General features: G+C 45.9%; 1 long non-coding RNA gene across 3 annotated transcripts in view; it reads left to right on the forward strand.

Moving 5' to 3' along the window:
* Window positions 1-17188, forward strand: part of LOC137334533 (uncharacterized) — an 86680-nt gene extending 69492 nt beyond the window's left edge. Inside the window, exons 3-5 of one of the 3 annotated variants that reach the window (XR_010966168.1) lie at window positions 10405-13075; window positions 16316-16363; window positions 16915-17188. This is a non-coding gene — a long non-coding RNA (uncharacterized lncRNA). Of the gene's footprint in view, window positions 1-10404; window positions 13076-16205; window positions 16364-16914 lie in introns of those variants that run through there. The other 2 variants (XR_010966169.1, XR_010966167.1) reach the window with 2 other exon arrangements.
* The last annotated feature ends 277 nt before the right edge of the window (window positions 17189-17465 follow it).

Here is a 17465-nt window from a genome sequence, read left to right on the forward strand (position 1 = left end):
GGGACACTGGAGGGCAGTGTGTAGCGGGACACTGGGGGGCAGTGTGTAGCGGGACACTGGGGGGCAGTGTGTAGCGGGACACTGGGGGGCAGTGTGTAGCGGGACACTGGGGGGCAGTGTGTAGCGGGACACTGGGGGGCAGTGTGTAGCGGGACACTGGGGGGCAGTGTGTAGCGGGACACTGGGGGGCAGTGTGTAGCGGGACACGGGGGGGCAGTGTGTAGCGGGACACTGGGGGGCAGTGTGTAGCGGGACACTGGGGGGCAGTGTGTAGCGGGACACTGGGGGGCAGTGTGTAGCGGGACACTGGAGGGCAGTGTGTAGCGGGACACTGGGGGGCAGTGTGTAGCGGGACACGGGGGGGCAGTGTGTAGCGGGACACTGGGGGGCAGTGTGTAGCGGGACACTGGGGGGCAGTGTGTCGCGGAATGTTAAAATATGGTGTGTAAATGTATCACTAGCAGGCAGTATTTAATCTAACACTAGAGGACAGTACATAATATCATATTAAAGTACAATGTGTAATGTAACAGTACAGGGCATCTATAACATATTAATGTACAGTATATAAATGTATCACTAACAGTCTGTAATGCAACACTAGAGGGCAGTGTATAATGTGTTATTAAAGTACAGTGTGTAATATAACACTAGAGGGCAATGTATAATGTAATTTTAATATACAGTGTGTAATGTTACAGTACAGGACACCTATAATGTAATATTAATGTACAATATGTAAATGTCTCACTAGCGGACAGTGTGTAATGCAACACTGGAGGGCAGTGTATAATGTGACTTCAACGTGCAGTGTGTAATGAAATACCGCCCCTGCCTTAGCTCATCTGCTGCTGAAATCCTCATCCATGCCTTTGTTACCACTAGACTCAACTATTCCAATGTAAACTTGAGCTCATCCATATGCTGCCCGTATCCTAACTCGCATCAAGTCCCATTCACCCATCACCCCTGTGCTCGCTGACCTACATTGGCTCCCGGTCCAGGAATGCCTTGATTTAAAAATTCTCATCCTTGTTTACACATCCCTCTATGGCCTCGCCTCTCCCTATCTCTGTAAGCTTCTTCAGCCCTACAACCCTCTGAGATCTCTGCACTCTTCCAATTCTAATCTCTTGTGCATCCCCAATTTTAATCGTTCCACCATTGGCGGCTGTGTCTTCAGCTGCCTACGCCCTAAACTCTGGAATTCCCTCCCTAAACCTCTTTGCCTCTCTAACTCTCCCTCCTCCTTTTAAGATGCTCCTTAAAACCTACATCTTTGACCAAGCTTCACCTGTCCTAATTTCTCCTTATGTGGCTCAGTGTCATATTTGGTTTGAAAATTGCTCCTGTGAAGCGCCTTGGGACGTTTTACTACATTAAAGGCGCTATATAAATACAAGTTGTCCTTGTTGTAGAGGACAGTGAGGAACAAAGCACGAGAGGACAGTATATCAGGTATCTCTAGAGGACAGTATATAATGTAAAGCTAGAGGGCAGTGTATAATGCATGGATTTGTGAAAGGTAGGTCATGCCTGTCAAACCTGATTGAATTTTTTGAAGAGGTGGCTAAAGTAGTGGACAGGGGAATGTCAATGGATGTTATTTATATGGACTTCCAGAAGGCATTTACTAAGGTCCCACATAAGAGACTGCTAGCTAAGATAGAAGCCCATGGAATCGAGGGAAAAGTACGGACTAGGTTAGGAAGTTGGCTGAGCGAAAGGCAACAGAGAGTAGAGATAGTGGGTAGGAACTCACATTGGGGTTCAGGTACATAGATCATTGCAGTGTCATGAACAGGTGCAGAAAATAATCAAGAAGGCTAATGGAATGTTGGCCTTTATATCTAGAGGACTAGAGTACAAGGGGGCAGAAGTTATGCTGCAGCTATACAAAATCCTGGTTAGACCGCACCTGGAGTACTGTGAGCAGTTCTGGGCATCGCACCTTCGGAAGGACATATTGGCCTTGGAGGGAGTGCAGCGTAGGTTTACTAGAATGATACCCGGACTTCAAGGGTTAAGTTACGAGGAGAGATTACACAAATTGGGGTTGTATTCTCTAGAGTTTAGAAGGTTAAGGGGTGATCTGATCAAAGTTTATAAGATATGAAGGGGAACAGATAGGGTGGATAGAGAGAAACTATTTCCGCTGGTTGGGGATTTTAGGAGTAGGGGGCACAGTCTAAAAATTAGAGTCAGACCTTTCAGGAGCGAGATTAGAAAACATTTCTACACACAAAGGGTGGTAGAAGTTTGGAACTCTCTTCCGCAAACGGCAATTGATACTAGCTCAATTGCTAAATTTAAATGTGAGATAGCTAGCTTTTTGGCAACCAAAGGTATTAAGGGATATGGGTCAAAGGCGGGTATATGGAGCTAGATCACAGATCAGCCATGATCTTATCAAATAGCGGAGCAGGCACGAGAGGCTGAATGTTCCTATGTTCCTATAATGCGATGTTAAAGTAGTGTGTAACGTGTAATGTAGCACTAGCAGACAGATTGTGATATGACACTAGAGGGCAGTGTATGAGGCAGCAGTAGAGGACAGTGTATAATGTAGCACCAGAGGATAGTGTATAATATAACATTAGCGTACAGTGTATAATGTAACGCTTTAGAGCAGTGTATAATGTATTATTAAAGTATGGTGTGTAAATGTATCACTAGCAGGCAGCTTGTGATGACACACCAGGGGGCAGTGTATAATGTAATAGTAAAGTACAGTCTGTAAATATAACACTATAGGTCAGTGTATAATGTAATATTAATGGACAGTGTTTAAATGTATCACTAACAGACAGCATGTAATATAACACTAGAGGGCAGTGTACAATGTAATATTAAATTACAGTGTGCAAAAAACACTGGAGGGCAGTGTATAAAGCAATATTAAAGTACAGAGTGTAAATGTATCACTAGCTGACAATGAGTAGTGTAGCACTATAGGGAAGTGTATAATGTAATATTAATGTACACTGTGTAATGTATCAATAGCAGACAGTTTGTGATTTAAAACTAGGGGACACTCTATAAGGTAGCACTAGAGTGCAATGTATAATGTAATATTAAAGTATAGTGTGTAAGGTAACATTAGATGGCAGGGTATAATGTAATATTAAAGTACAGTGTGTAATGTAACATTAGATGGCAGGGTATAATGTAATAAAGTACAGTGTGTAATGTAACATTAGATGGCAGGGTATAATGTAATATTAAAGTACAGTGTGTAATTAACATTAGATGGCAGGGTATAATGTAATATTAAAGTAAGTGTGTAAATGTAACACTAGCAGACAGTCTGTGATGTAACACTAGAGGGTAGTGTATAATGTAATATTTAAGTACAGTATATAAAGGGTTTAGAGAAAATAAATAAAGAGAAACTGTTCCCATTGGCGGAAGGGTCGAGAACCAGAGGACACAGATTTAAGGTGATTGGCAAAAGAACTAAAGGCGACGTGAGGGAAAAACTTTTTTACGCAGCGAGTAGTTATGATCTGGAATGCACTGCCTGAAAGGGTGGTGGAAGCAGATTCAACCGTGGCTTTCAAAAAAGAATTGGATAAATGCTTGAAGGGAAACAATTTGCAGGGCTACGGGGAAAGAGCGGGGGAATGGGACTAACTGGATTGCTCTTACAAAGAGCCGGCACAGGCTCAATGGGCCGAATGGCCTCCTTCTGTGCTGTAACGATTCTATGATTCTATGATTCTATTCTATGTAATATTAATGTACAGTATGTAAATGTAACACTAGACAGCAGTGTATAATAAAGACTACGTCAGAGGAAAGAATAGGGAGGAGGTCCTGCTAAGGGAGTATCAGGAGTTAGGAACGAAATTGAAAAGCAGTACCTCCAGGGTAGTAATCTCAGGATTATTACCTGAGCCATGTGCGAATTGGCATAGGGACAAACAGGTCAGAAAAGTAAACACGTGGCTGAAGGATTGGTGTGGGAAAGAGCAGTTCCTTTTCATGGGATACTGGCACCAGTACTGAGACAGGAAGGAACTGTACCGTTGGGATAGGCTGCACCTGAACCAGGCTGGGACCAAGGTCCTTGCAGAAAGGATACATAGGGTGGTTAATAAGACTTTAAACTGATAAAGGTAGGGTGGGGGGGAGGAATTCATATTATTAAAATATTAGTTAAAAAAAAGTAAGAAAAAGAGACCAGAGTAAAGTCTGGTCTCGTTGTAGAAACCTTAAATACTCCAAGTGGGAAACAATAAAATAACTGAAATAAACACAACAGGAATGATAAGGTTAAAAACTGTAAAAGTAAAAGGAACAACTGCTAAAGGTGATTTAAATTGCCTGTCCAGCAATGTACACAGCATCCGAAATAAAACGGGGGAACTGCAGGCAATAATCCAAAGCGAGGAACCAGATGTAGTAGGACTAACTGAAACATGGCTACATAAAGGACAGGACTGGCAACTAAATATTGCAGGTTATAACTTAATCAGAAAGGATAGCGAAGGAAGAAGGGGGAGGAGTGGTGGAGTAGCTGTACTAATTAGGGATAACATAATGGCTGTAGAAAAAAGGGACATAACTAACAGAAGGATAGAAACAGAATCTAGATGGATTGAAATAAAAGATAAGAAGGGATCGATCATGCTAATAGGGATATATTACAGACCACCTAATAGTGGAAAGGAGGTGGAGGAAGAAATATGTGAAACGATAAAAGAACATACAATAATAATAATGGGAGACTTTAACTACCCCCAAATAAACTGACAAGAAGAGGTAGGTAAAAGGGTACAGGGAATGGAGTTTTTACAACGTGTGCAGGACTCCTTTCTTACCCAATATGTAAAAAGCCTGACAAGAGAGGAATCACTGCTGGAACTAGTAATGGGAAATGAACCAGAACAGATAAGAGAAGTAAGCTTAGGGGAACATCTAGGCAATAGCGATCACAACATAATAAGGTTTAAGATAAAGATTGAGAAGGACATAAGTAAGACAAAGACCAAAGTAATAAATTGGGGAAAAAAAGCTGATTTTTAAGGGGATGAGAAAGAGAGGATGCGAATGGAACTAGGAAAAATAAACTGGAAAAATTTACTGACAAACAAAGAAATAGAACAGCAGTGGGAAACATTTAAAATGATGATCAGTAGAGTCCAGGAGAAGTATATCCCACTAAAAAGCAAGAACAAACTAGCCAGTAATGACACGCCGTGGATGAATAAGGAAATAAGAGCAAATCAAAACTAAAGAAAAAGGCACACACTAAGTACGTAGACAACACAGGAGAGGATGACAAAAGAGAATATGGAAAGGTTAGGAAGGAAGTCAAAAAAACAATTAGGAAGGCAAAGAGAAACCACAAAATTAAATTATCAAGGAATATCAAAAAAAAGTGAAGTTTTCTACAGACACATAAATAACAAAAGAAAATTCAGGATAGGGATAGGGCCACTAAGGGATACACAGCCAATGACAGCGAAATGGCAGAAATATTAAATAATGACTTTGCTTCAGTATTTACCAGGGAGACTAATATGGTGGGCATGACATTAGAAGAAGAGATCAAAAAAGATGTAAAGACATTTAAGATAGAAAGGGGGGAGATAATTGATAAACTAACTAAACTTAGAGAGGATAAAACCCCAGGTCTGGATGGATAGCATTTGTGCATATTAAAAGAAGTTAGGGAAGAGATAGCAGGGGCACTATTACATATATAGAAAAATTCATTATAAAAGGGAATGGTGGCAGAGGACTGGCGGACAGCGAATGTGATTCCTATATTTAAAAAGGGAGATAGAACCAGTCCAGGGAACTATAGACCAATTAGCTTAACATCGGTGGTAGGAAAGATAATGGAATCCAGACTCAAAGCTGTAATAGAAAAACATCTAGGGGTAAATTTTAACCCCCAAGAATGTGTGGGTTGGGGGTGGGTGGGCAGTGAAAATGCAAAGTTTTCGGAGCGGGACCGCATCCCAGCTCCAACGGCCCACTTCTGGGTTTAACCCAGGCAGGTTTGTCTGCGTGTGGAGAGCAGACACCAGGCAGTCCCACCCCTACTTAAAGGCGGCGGGCCGATACTTAAAAGGGCAATTTACCTCATTGAGATACTTGAGGTACTTAATATTTTGTGTATTGGACAATTAAAATAAATTTAAACTTACCTGTTCGGGTTTCCCATCGCCTCCGAATCACGTCAGGGTGAAAGCAGGTGGGAAGGGCCGGATCCATGAGGTGAGTGCCTTTATTGCACTGCTTGTGGGCCCAGAGGAGTAGGGGTGCTTCATCTAGGCCCAACAAGCTCACCTGGCTGACAGGAACTCCTCGATCGGCTGACTTCCCCCCCAGCCCCCACCCGATCCCCAATGCTTGCTGACCCCCCCCCCCCCCCCGATCCTTGATGCTGGCTGACCCTCCCCCCACCCTGACCCCCGATGCTGGCTGACAGCCCCCACCCTGACCCCCGATGCTGGCTGACAGCCCCCCACCCTGACCCCCGATACTGGCTGACAGCCCCCCACCCTGACCCCCGATGCTGGCTGACAGCCCCCCACCCTGACCCCCGATGCTGGCTGACAGCCCCCCACCCTGACCCCCGATGCTGGCTGACAGCCCCCCACCCTGACCCCCGATGCTGGCTGACAGCCCCCCACCCTGACCCCCGATGCTGGCTGACAGCCCCCCACCCTGACCCCCGATGCTGGCTGACAGCCCCCCACCCTGACCCCCGATGCTGGCTGACACCCCCCACCCTGACCCCCGATGCTGGCTGACACCCCCCACCCTGACCCCCGATGCTGGCTGACACCCCCCACCCTGACCCCCGATGCTGGCTGACAGCCCCCACCCTGACCCCCGATGCTGGCTGACCCCCCCCCCCTTGATCCACAATGCTAACTGACCCTCCCCCCATCGATCCACAATGCTAACTGACCCTCCCCCCATCGATCTACAATGCTGGCTGACCCCCTCCGATCCATAGTGCTAATTGATCTGCCCCGATCCACAATGCTAGCTGACCGACCCCCCCCTGAACCACAATGCTGGCTGACCCCCCCCCCCCCCAATCCACCATGGTGGGTGACCCTCCCTATCCACGATGCTAACTGACCCCCTGATCCATGATTGGTGGCTGACCCTCCTGATCTACAATGCTAGTGTTGTGGGAAAATCACCACTCGAAGTCAGACTTAAAGATTCAACATGCAGTTTATTGGACAAAGTACTTTGGGAGAAGAACTGGACGCTCCGCAGTGTCGCAACTACCTCCTCAACTTTAAAATGGTTGTCACGCTTTTTATACCTTTAAAATACAGACTTTCAGTAGCTTTTACATCATTAATCTTGATTACACACATTAACCAATTAAGCCCGCACAGCAACTACGGACTTCCAATCATATTAAAACAACTGTTATCACCTTAAGACAGTATGGTCTTTGTCTATTCAGTCTGGTTCTGTAGTTTTTATCAGTTCGTTGTGAAATGTCTTTTGTATTCCCAGACTGTAAGTCAGTTTTGGAATATACAAACTCAGCACTTCTAACTGTCTTTCCCACAGTCACAGAATCCATTTTGTTTAGTAGTGTCCATTTTGTTAGTAGTCAAGTGTTATGTTTAAGCTTTAATTAGGGTTAGTCTAATCTACACAAAGCGCATTTCGGTGTGGTTTTAGGGTAATGACCACCGCCATGCACACAATAGTCACTTCATCGTTGCCTTTAACCCAACAGCCCAAATTTTACGCTAACACTAGCTAACCACCACCACCCCCCACATCGATCCACAATGCTAACTGACCCTCCTGATCCACGATGGTGGCTGACCCTCCCGATCCACAATGCTGACCGACCCCCCGATGTCGTCCACATCCCCCACCATCCCCACCCTCCAATTTTTGCCTTATGATCTCTCTCTTCCTCCCACCCCCCTCTCTGATGTGCAGCTCTTTTCACTGCCGACAGGCAGCCAGCCTTTCAATCTGGCTGACTGCTGGGCACGAAACCCGGAAGTGCCAATGATGGCCCCCATAAAGTCGTGATCACAAATCACGACCCGCCCACTTACCTTCCGGGTTTCGCACCTGAAAATCCTTCCCAGCTCTCCCTTCCTGGCTGAGAGTTAAAATTTACCCCCTAGAAACCGAAAATATAATAAAGAATAGTCAGCACAGATTTCAAAAGGGAAGTTCATGCTTGACCAACCTTATTGAATAAATTGAAGAGGTAACAGAAAGGGTAGACAAGGGCAATGTAGTAGATGTAATATATTTGGATTTTCAAAAGGCCGTCGATAAGGCAAGACCTGGAAAACAACCAGGCTTGGGCAGATAAGTGGCAAGTAACATCTGTACCTGGCAAGTAACATCTGTACCAGACAAGTGCCAGGCAATGACCATCTCCAACAAATGTAAGGAATCTTACAACACCAGGTTATAGTCCAACAAATTTATTTTAAAATCACAAGCTTTCGGAGATTATCCCCTTCGTCAAGTGAGTGAGTGAAAAGGTTCTCAAATCGTATATCTTATACTAGGCTGGGACAGCATCACACCAATCAAAAGGTGTCGTTGTTATTCAAACAGGCCAGTCACGGAGAACAGCACGTCCCAGTACACTGGATATACATTGTGTCAATTACACAGACAGACAGAAAGAAACCCAAATGGCAGAGAGAGAGAGAGAGAGAGAGAGAGAGAATATTAAAAACATAACTTTTTTTCCCCCTTTTTGCTGGTGGGGTTACGTGTAGCGTGACATGAACCCAAGATCCCGGTTGAGGCCGTCCTCATGGGTGTGGAACTTGGCTATCAACTTCTGCTCGACGATTTTGCGTTGTCGTGTGTCTCGAAGGCCGCCTTGGAGAACGCTTACCCGAAGATCGGTGGCTGAATGTCCTTGACTGCTAAAGTGTTCCCCGACTGGCAGGGAACCCTCCTGTCTGGCAATTGTTGCGCGGTGTCCGTTCATCCGTTGTCGCAGCGTCTGCATGGTCTCGCCAATGTACCATGCTCCGGGGCATCCTTTCCTGCAACGTATGAGGTAGACAACGTTGGCCGAGTCACACGAGTATGAACCATGTACCTGGTGGGTGGTGTCCTCTCGTGTGATGGTGGTATCCGTGTCGATGATCTGGCATGTCTTGCAGAGGTTGCCGTGGCAGGGTTGTGTGGTGTCGTGGACGCTGTTCTCCTGAAAACTGGGTAATTTGCTGCGAACGATGGTCTGTTTGAGGTTGGGTGGCTGTTTGAAGGCGAGTAGTGGAGGCGTGGGGATAGCCATAGCGAGGTGTTCGTCATCATTGATGACATGTTGAAGGCTGCGGAGAACATGGTGTAGTTTCTCCGCTCCGGGGAAGTACCCTTTGTCGTCCAGTACTTCCCCGGAGCGGAGAAACTACACCATGTTCTCCGCAGCCTTCAACATGTCATCGATGACAACGAACACCTCGCTAAGGCCATCCCCACGCCTCCACTACTCGCCTTTAAACAGCCACCCAACCTCAAACAGACCATCGTTCGCAGCAAGTTACCCAGTTTTCAGGAGAACAGCGTCCACGACACCACACAACCCTGCCACGGCAACCTCTGCAAGACATGCCAGATCATCGACACGGATGCCACCATCACACGAGAGGACACCACCCACCAGGTACATGGTTCATACTCCTGTGACTCGGCCAACGTTGTCTACCTCATACGTTGCAGGAAAGGATGCCCCGGAGCATGGTACATTGGCGAGACCATGCAGACACTGCGACAACGGATGAACGGACACCGCGCAACAATCGCCAGACAGGAGGGTTCCCTCCCAGTCGGGGAACACTTTAGCAGTCAAGGACATTCAGCCACCGATCTTCGGGTAAGCGTTCTCCAAGGCGGCCTTCGAGACACACGACAACGCAAAATCGTCGAGCAGAAGTTGATAGCCAAGTTCCGCACCCATGAGGACGGCCTCAATCGGGATCTTGGGTTCATGTCACGCTACACGTAACCCCACCAGCAAAAAGGGGGAAAAAAAGTTATGTTTTTAATATTCTCTCTCTCTCTCTCTCTCTCTCTCTCTCTGCCATTTGGGTTTCTTTCTGTCTGTCTGTGTAATTGACACAATGTATATCCAGTGTACTGGGACGTGCTGTTCTCCGTGACTGGCCTGTTTGAATAACAACGACACCTTTTGATTGGTGTGATGCTGTCCCAGCCTAGTATAAGATATGCGATTTGAGAACCTTTTCACTCACTCACCTGACGAAGGGGATAATCTCTGAAAGCTTGTGATTTTAAAATAAATTTGTTGGACTATAACCTGGTGTTGTAAGATTCCTTGCATTTGTCCACCCCAGTCCATCACCGGCATCTCCACATCATCTCCAACAAGAGAGAGACTAACCACCTCCCCTTGACATTCAACAGCATTACCATCGCCGAATCCCCCACCATCAACATCCTCGATGTCACCATTGACCAGAAACTTAACTGGACCAGCCACATAAATACTATGGCTCCAAAAGCAGGTCAGAGGCTGGGTATTCTGTGGCGAGTGACTCACCTCCTGACTCCCCAAAGCCTTTCCACCATCTACAAGGCACAAGTCAGGAGTGTGATGGAATACTCTCCACTTGCCTGGATGAGTGCAGCTCCAACAATACTCAAGAAGCTCGACACCATCCAGGACAAAGCAGCCCGCTTGATTGGCACCCCTCCTCCACCCTAAACATTCACTCACTTCACCACTGGCACACAGTGGCTGCAGTGTGTACCATCTACAGGATGCAATGCAGTAACTCGCCAAGGCTTCTTCGACAGCACCTCCCAAACCCGCAACCTCTACCACCTAGAAGGACAAGGGCAGCAGGCACATGGGAGCAACATTACCTGCACGTTCCCCTCCAAGTCACACACCATCCCGACTTGGAAATATATCGCCGTTCCTTCATCGTCGCTGGGTCAAAATCCTGGAACTTCCTACCTAACAGCACAGTGGGAGAACCATCACCACACGGACTGCAGCGGTTCAAGAAGGCGGCTCACCACCACCTTCTCAATGGCAATTAGGGATGGGCAATAAATACTCGCCTTGCCAGTGAAGCCGACATCCCATAAACAAATTTTTAAAAATGATGGCAGTGTATAATGTAATAAATTAAAGTGTGTTGCGTAAAGTAATATTAATGTACAGTTTGTAAATATATCACTAACAGACAATGTGTCATGTAACACAAGGGAGCAGTGTATAATGTAATATTAAAGTACAGTTTGTTAAGTAGCATTAGCAGACAGTACGTATTGTAACACAAGAGGGTAGTGTGTACTGTAATATTAATGCACAGTGTGTCTGCACTAGCAGACAAAGTGTATTGTAATGTAAGAGGGCAATGTATAATGCTTGGTTGAAGTGGTAGATTTTAAGGAGAGTCTTAAAGGAGGAGACTGTGGTTAAGAGGTGGAGAGCTAGCGGGAGGGAATTCAGGAGATTACAGCCTATCCGCCAATGGCCGCCAATGTTGGGACAAAAGGACTGGGGGTTGCATAAAAGTCCAGAATTGGAGGAACGCAATTTTCTTGGAGAGTTGAAGTGCTGGAGGAGGTTACAGAGATAGGAAGGATCGAGGCCATGGAGGGTTTGAACACAAGGATGAGAATTTTAGAGTTAAGGCAGTGGTGGACCAGGAGCCAATATAGGTCACAGGGGTGATGGATGAACGGGAATTGGTGCCGATTGGGATAGGGGCAACACAGTTTTGCATGAGCCCAGGTTTGTGGAGGGTGGAAGATGGGAGGCCGGCCAGGAGCACATTGGAATATTCGATTCTGGAGATAACATGGATGAGGGTTTCATCAGCAGATAAATTGAGGCAGGGGCGGAGACGGGTGATGTTATGAAGGTGGAAGTAGGCGGTCTTTGTGATGGAGCGGATATGGGTTCAGAAGTGCAGCTCCGAGTCAAATAGGGCACCAAAGTTGCAAACAGTCTGGTTCAGCTTGAGACAGTGGCTAGGGAGAGAGATGGAATCGGTGACGAGGGGACTGAGTTTGTGGCATTTTGTGAAGACAATGGCTTTGGTCTTTCCAATGTTTCATTGGAGGAAATTGAGGCTCACCCAGGACTGGATGGTAGACAAGCAGTTTGACAACACAGAGGCAGTGAAGGGGTTGAGGGTGGTGGTGATGAGGTAGAGTTGGGTGTTGTCAGCTTACTTGTGGAACCTGACATCATGCCTTCAAATGATGTCATCGTGGAGCAGCACGTGGATGAGAAATAGGAGGGGGCCGAGGATGGATCCTTGAGGGACTCCAGAGGTAACTGTGAGGAGTTGGAAAGAGAAGTAACTGCAGGAGATTCTCTGGCTACAACTGGAGAGATAAGAGTGGAACCAGGCAAGGACAGTCCCATTCAGCTGGACAATGGAGGAGAGGCGTTGGAGAAGGACGGTGTGGTCAACCTTATCAAAGACTGCAGAGAGGTCGAGAAGCTTGAGGAGGGATAGTGCACCATGGTCACAGTCACATAGGATGCCATTTCTGACTTTGATTAGGGCCGGTTCAGTGCTGTGGCAGGGGCAGACGGAACCTGGATTGGAGAGGTACAAATATAGAGTTGCAGGTAAGATAGTCATGGATTTGGGAGGTGACAACACATACAAAGACTTTGGAGAGGAAAGGGAGGTTAGAGATGGGGAGGAGGTTTGCAAAGACAGAGGGATCAAGAGTAGGTTTTTTGAGGAGGGGTTCCTAAGTTCTGGTCTCCTGCAGGCATCACTTTTTACGAGTGATGAAGTATGCTTAGTCGGGCCTGGAATTTGCTCATTGTGATTTACACCGCTGTTGCACCTTTAAAAAAAATGTTACATCCGCTGATGGCCTGTTTGGGAGATACACATGAGATTCCTGGGTCTGCTCGTTTATACCCCAATTGGTGCAGGGATTGGTGTAAAACCAGTGTAAGCAGCTGAACTACCAGGAATTACCAGCCACCCAGAATTATCACATGTGAGGGAGGTGGTTCTTGCATTGACTGTCAACTGCCTCACCCCCAGGACTGCAGAACTGTGCCACAAGAGGTTTCACATCCTCAGCCGGGCAGGTAAGATAACACACTGCACATCTCTCCCATTTCTTCCTCGCCCATTAAGGGCACCAGCACACTCTTTTAAAGCAACACTCCCACAACTAACCCTTCACCATGCTCTTTGGTTAAGGGTAGTTGGGGGGGGGGGGGGCGGGCGGGGCTCCAACTCATCATCTTGAACTATGGTACCCAGTTCCCCTCACGGCAATTACTTACATGCACAACTCTAAAATCCTTTGCTCCACTTTAATACCCTCATACCGCCCCCAGGAATTAGCACGGGGTCAGGGGTGAAACTTGCCAGGAAATCCTGCTTCATTGTTGTGAAGATGGTGGAGTCGGCTTCACCGATTTTTGGGGCCAGTGTTTTCTCTGGAACTTGCCAACTTGTGGTTAGAATGTCACACTACTAGACCGGCATAGATTTTGCAGACCTCACGATTTTCCTACCGTTCCTCCATTTCCAGACCATCAGAATGAGAGAATCACAAGTCAACTGAATTGCCCTGGAATCATTTATACTGCCCAGCACTTTTTCTTTTGTTTTTAACACATTACATTTGAAAAACACTGGAAGTATTGAGCAGCAATGACAGAGTGGCACTTAAGAGCCTTTCAGAATGGATTCAACAAATGATCTGACAACAAAGAAATTATCAGCTCAAGGTCTGCTCAGGATGTCTTTATCTAAAAAAAAAAGCTGATTTAATTTGAAGTGGAAAGTCTGTCTGAGTCATTATCTGACAAATCTCTCCTTTTATAAGTGCATAGCAACAATGGCATGACTAGTAACCTCAGCCCTATTACTGAAAAATCAGGGGTCACACACGATTAGGGCGACAATGCATAGAAATCTCACAGCTTATAGAAATGGAACAGGCTTTTGAAATGCTTTATGTTCCCACCTTGATAAGACAGATCACAAGCCGGCAACGGAAATTAGAATTAGTTTTCAGAACAATAACACAAAAAAAAATGAATAGGTAATTTGCTTTGTTGTACCATAAGGATTATGGAATGAACTTTTAACCAGTCCAGTGTTCTAAAAGCAATGAATATTTTATTTCTAATATCGTAGTTTATTTCTCTCCTGTAGAAGTGTCAGATATTATATGATGGGTTGTAGCTTTTCAGAGGTAATTCTGATGGAGGTTCGTCACAGCTAAAGGAAAAGTAAATGACTCAACACACCGTTATGGCACTTACTGCATTTGTTCCTTAATTGAATGCAGAGACTTTTTATTAGCTGACTGATACTGACACAGCATAATCTCTTGTGAGTACCTGACAAAGTTTGAGAGATGCCTTTACAGCCATAAATAATCATTGGATAAGATTACTGCTTCAAAAACTTGTCATTTTGTTTCCTTGTTTTTCTCCCTCCTTTCTTGAAGGTGATCACTCATGCTGGAAACTACAGAGATTTACAGCAAAGAAGGAGGCTATTTGGCCCATCGTGCCTGTGCCAGCTCTTTGCTAGAGCAATCCAAAACTAATCCCATTGACCATCTTTTTCCCCATAGCCTTGTATCTTCCTCTGTTTCAACTATTCATCCATTTTTGCCTTAAAAGATTCAATGGTCTCTGCCTCAGTTACTCCCTTTGGCAAAGCATCCCATGCTCCAAAAACCCTCTGTGTAAAGAAATATCTTCTAACCTCTTTCCACATTCTCTTAGTGACAATTTAAATTGATGATGGCATGGACTCGATGGGCTGAATGGCCTCCTTCCGTGATGTAACCTTTCTATAATTCTATGATTCTGTGACTCCTTGGAGGTTATTTTGACTTTACGTGATAATGTAAAACGATCAATAGGGAATCGGCAGCCTGGTTTACACCTCTCCCGAGTTTTATTTCCATTGAAGTCAAAAGAAATAAAAATCGGGAGGGATGTAAAGCAGGCTGCCGATTTGCTGCCGCCCATTTTACATTATCGCACAGAGTCAAAATTACTCCCCTTGTCACTAATTCCACCTCCAGATGAAACAGTCATTCCCTATTCACTCTATCAAAACGCTTCATAATTTAAAAAATCTCTTAAATTTTAGCCTTCTCTCCTCCAGTGAAAATAGTCCCAATATTTCAAAACTCCTCCTGTTTGGACTGTATTTTTATTCTAGTATATAGACAAAGGCTGCAGTCCTGTGCCCGTATTACTAATGAGTTTGAAACACAAAGTCAAAAACACTTGGAGGTTTATTAAGGGTTAAATGAACCAACATACTGAACGATGTTTGGACTTTTCAATGCTGGTTTTAAGGAAATTAAAGGAGTGACTAGAACCCTGGATTAATTACCTGCTAAAGGAGCTGAGTTTGGTTAAAGGAACTGTTAAACTGGCTGTTCAAGAGGGCATGTTGGAAAGGTTGACCAAATTCGGAAAGTGTTATGCAGACTGTCTGGAAAGCTGCAGATAAGGAGGCCTTGAGAGACTGTGGGAAACCATTATAAACACCGGGGGCTTAATTTTGAAATGGTGGCAGCGGCGGGGGGCAGTGAAGGTGCGCGTGGCAAACCCGAATTAAAAAAACTTACCTTTGCCGACACGATCGCAACGTGATTGATGGTGATTAAAGTTCTTTCCAGGTTTCGCACCCAGCAGCCAGCCTGATTGACAGATGCCGACAGGAGCTGCAACGCGAGGGGTGGGGGGAGAGAAAGAGAGAGAGCGAGACGTCATCTGGCACTGGAACGGAAGATCGGGGTGGGGAGAGGGGAAGATCGGGGTGGGGGGGGAGAAGGGAAGATCGGGGGGGGGGAGAGGGGAAGATCGGGGGGGGGAGAGGGGAAGATCGGGGTGGGGAGAGGGGAAGATCAGGGGGGGGGAGAGGGGAAGATCGGGGGGGGGAGAGGGGAAGATCGGGGGGGGGGAGAGGGGAAGATCGGGGGGGAGAGGGGAAGATCGGGGGGGGGAGAGGGGAAGATCAGGGGGGGGGAGAGGGGAAGATCGGGGGGGGGAGAGGGGAAGATCGGGGGGAGAGAGTGGAAGATCGGGGGAGGGGGGAAGATCGGGGGGGAGAGGGGAAGATCCGGGGGGGAGAGTGGAAGATCAGGGGGGGGGAGAGTGGAAGATCGGGGGGTGAGAGGGGAAGATCGGGGGGACATGGGGGGGGGTGAAGAGGGGGAGATCGGAGAGGGAGACATCAGATATTGGAGCAGGGTGGAAAGGTAGGTTGATTTTATGTTTCAACTTCGTGCAATGGTTTTTTTATTTAATTTCTTTTGTTTCTTTTTGCCTGATCTGGCCCTTCAGGCCTGGTTTCACCAGACATGAATCAGAAGCCGTGGGAAAGCCGCCCAGGTAAGTTAAAAATCATTCTAACTACCTAATATGTCACAAGTAAAGTGCCTCAATGAGGTACATTTGGCTGTTTACCTGGATCCGGGACGCCTGCGCGCACACAGGTGCGTCCGTGGGGAACTCAGAAGTCGGCGGGTTGGAGCCGGCTTCCGAACCCGCTCTGCGTTTCTGCAATTTTCGCAGCCTCCCTCCGCCCCCTGCCCCCAATGCATCCGCAATTTACATTTAAAATCGAGCCCCAGGTGCTGTTTAATAACATCAGTATGTGTAACTACGGCAGGTAGAGAATGGAAAGTTAATGAAAAGCTTGTTTTTTTGCCTACAATTTTACAACACCAAGTTATAGTCCAGCAATTTTATTTTAAATTCACAAGCTTTCGGAGGCTTCCTCCTTCCTCAGGTGAACGATGTGTAAATGTGGAAGGAGGTAGCCTCCGAAAGCTTGTGAATTTAAAATAAAATTGCTGGACTATAACTTGGTGTTGTAAAATTGTTTACAATTGTCAACCCCAGTCCATCACCGGCATCTCCACATCATGTTTTTTTGCCAGCAGAGTGAATGGTATAAGAGCAGCCATTCTAAAGTGTAAGAGAAGACAGTCCACGAGACGGACCAGACACAGTCATGAGACAAACTGGAGAACACAGTCCACGAGACAGACCAGAAGAACACCACGCAGGAGGTCGATGGAGAATTAACCTCTTAGTCTCCCAAAGCAGAACAATTGGCCGTTCTGAGTTTTGACTTGTACTTCTAATTATGTATGAATCTCTATCTGTAAAATTTGTGGTATTTTAATGTTAATAAAACCAATTGTTAGAAAAGTTTAAAGCCAAGGTTGAGCTTACCTTTGACTGCCCTAAAGTAGTAAAGAGTAAAAAAGAGTTAAAACAAAAACCAAGATTAATAAGATGCCGCTGTAGAAAAACAGTACGTTACAGCTGCCTAAGCTCAACTCACTCCTTCCGATTTCTTCCAACCTATAGTTACGATCTCACTTCATTTACACTGTTCTTAGGCTGCACTAATCTATAGCCTCCGCATCCATAACCCTTCATCCAAATTTTCAGTACTGAGTCTCCATCAAGATGTTCCAGGCCT

Source organism: Heptranchias perlo, chromosome 2 (assembly GCF_035084215.1).
Source record: "Heptranchias perlo isolate sHepPer1 chromosome 2, sHepPer1.hap1, whole genome shotgun sequence".
Taxonomy (NCBI): Eukaryota; Metazoa; Chordata; class Chondrichthyes; order Hexanchiformes; family Hexanchidae; genus Heptranchias; species Heptranchias perlo.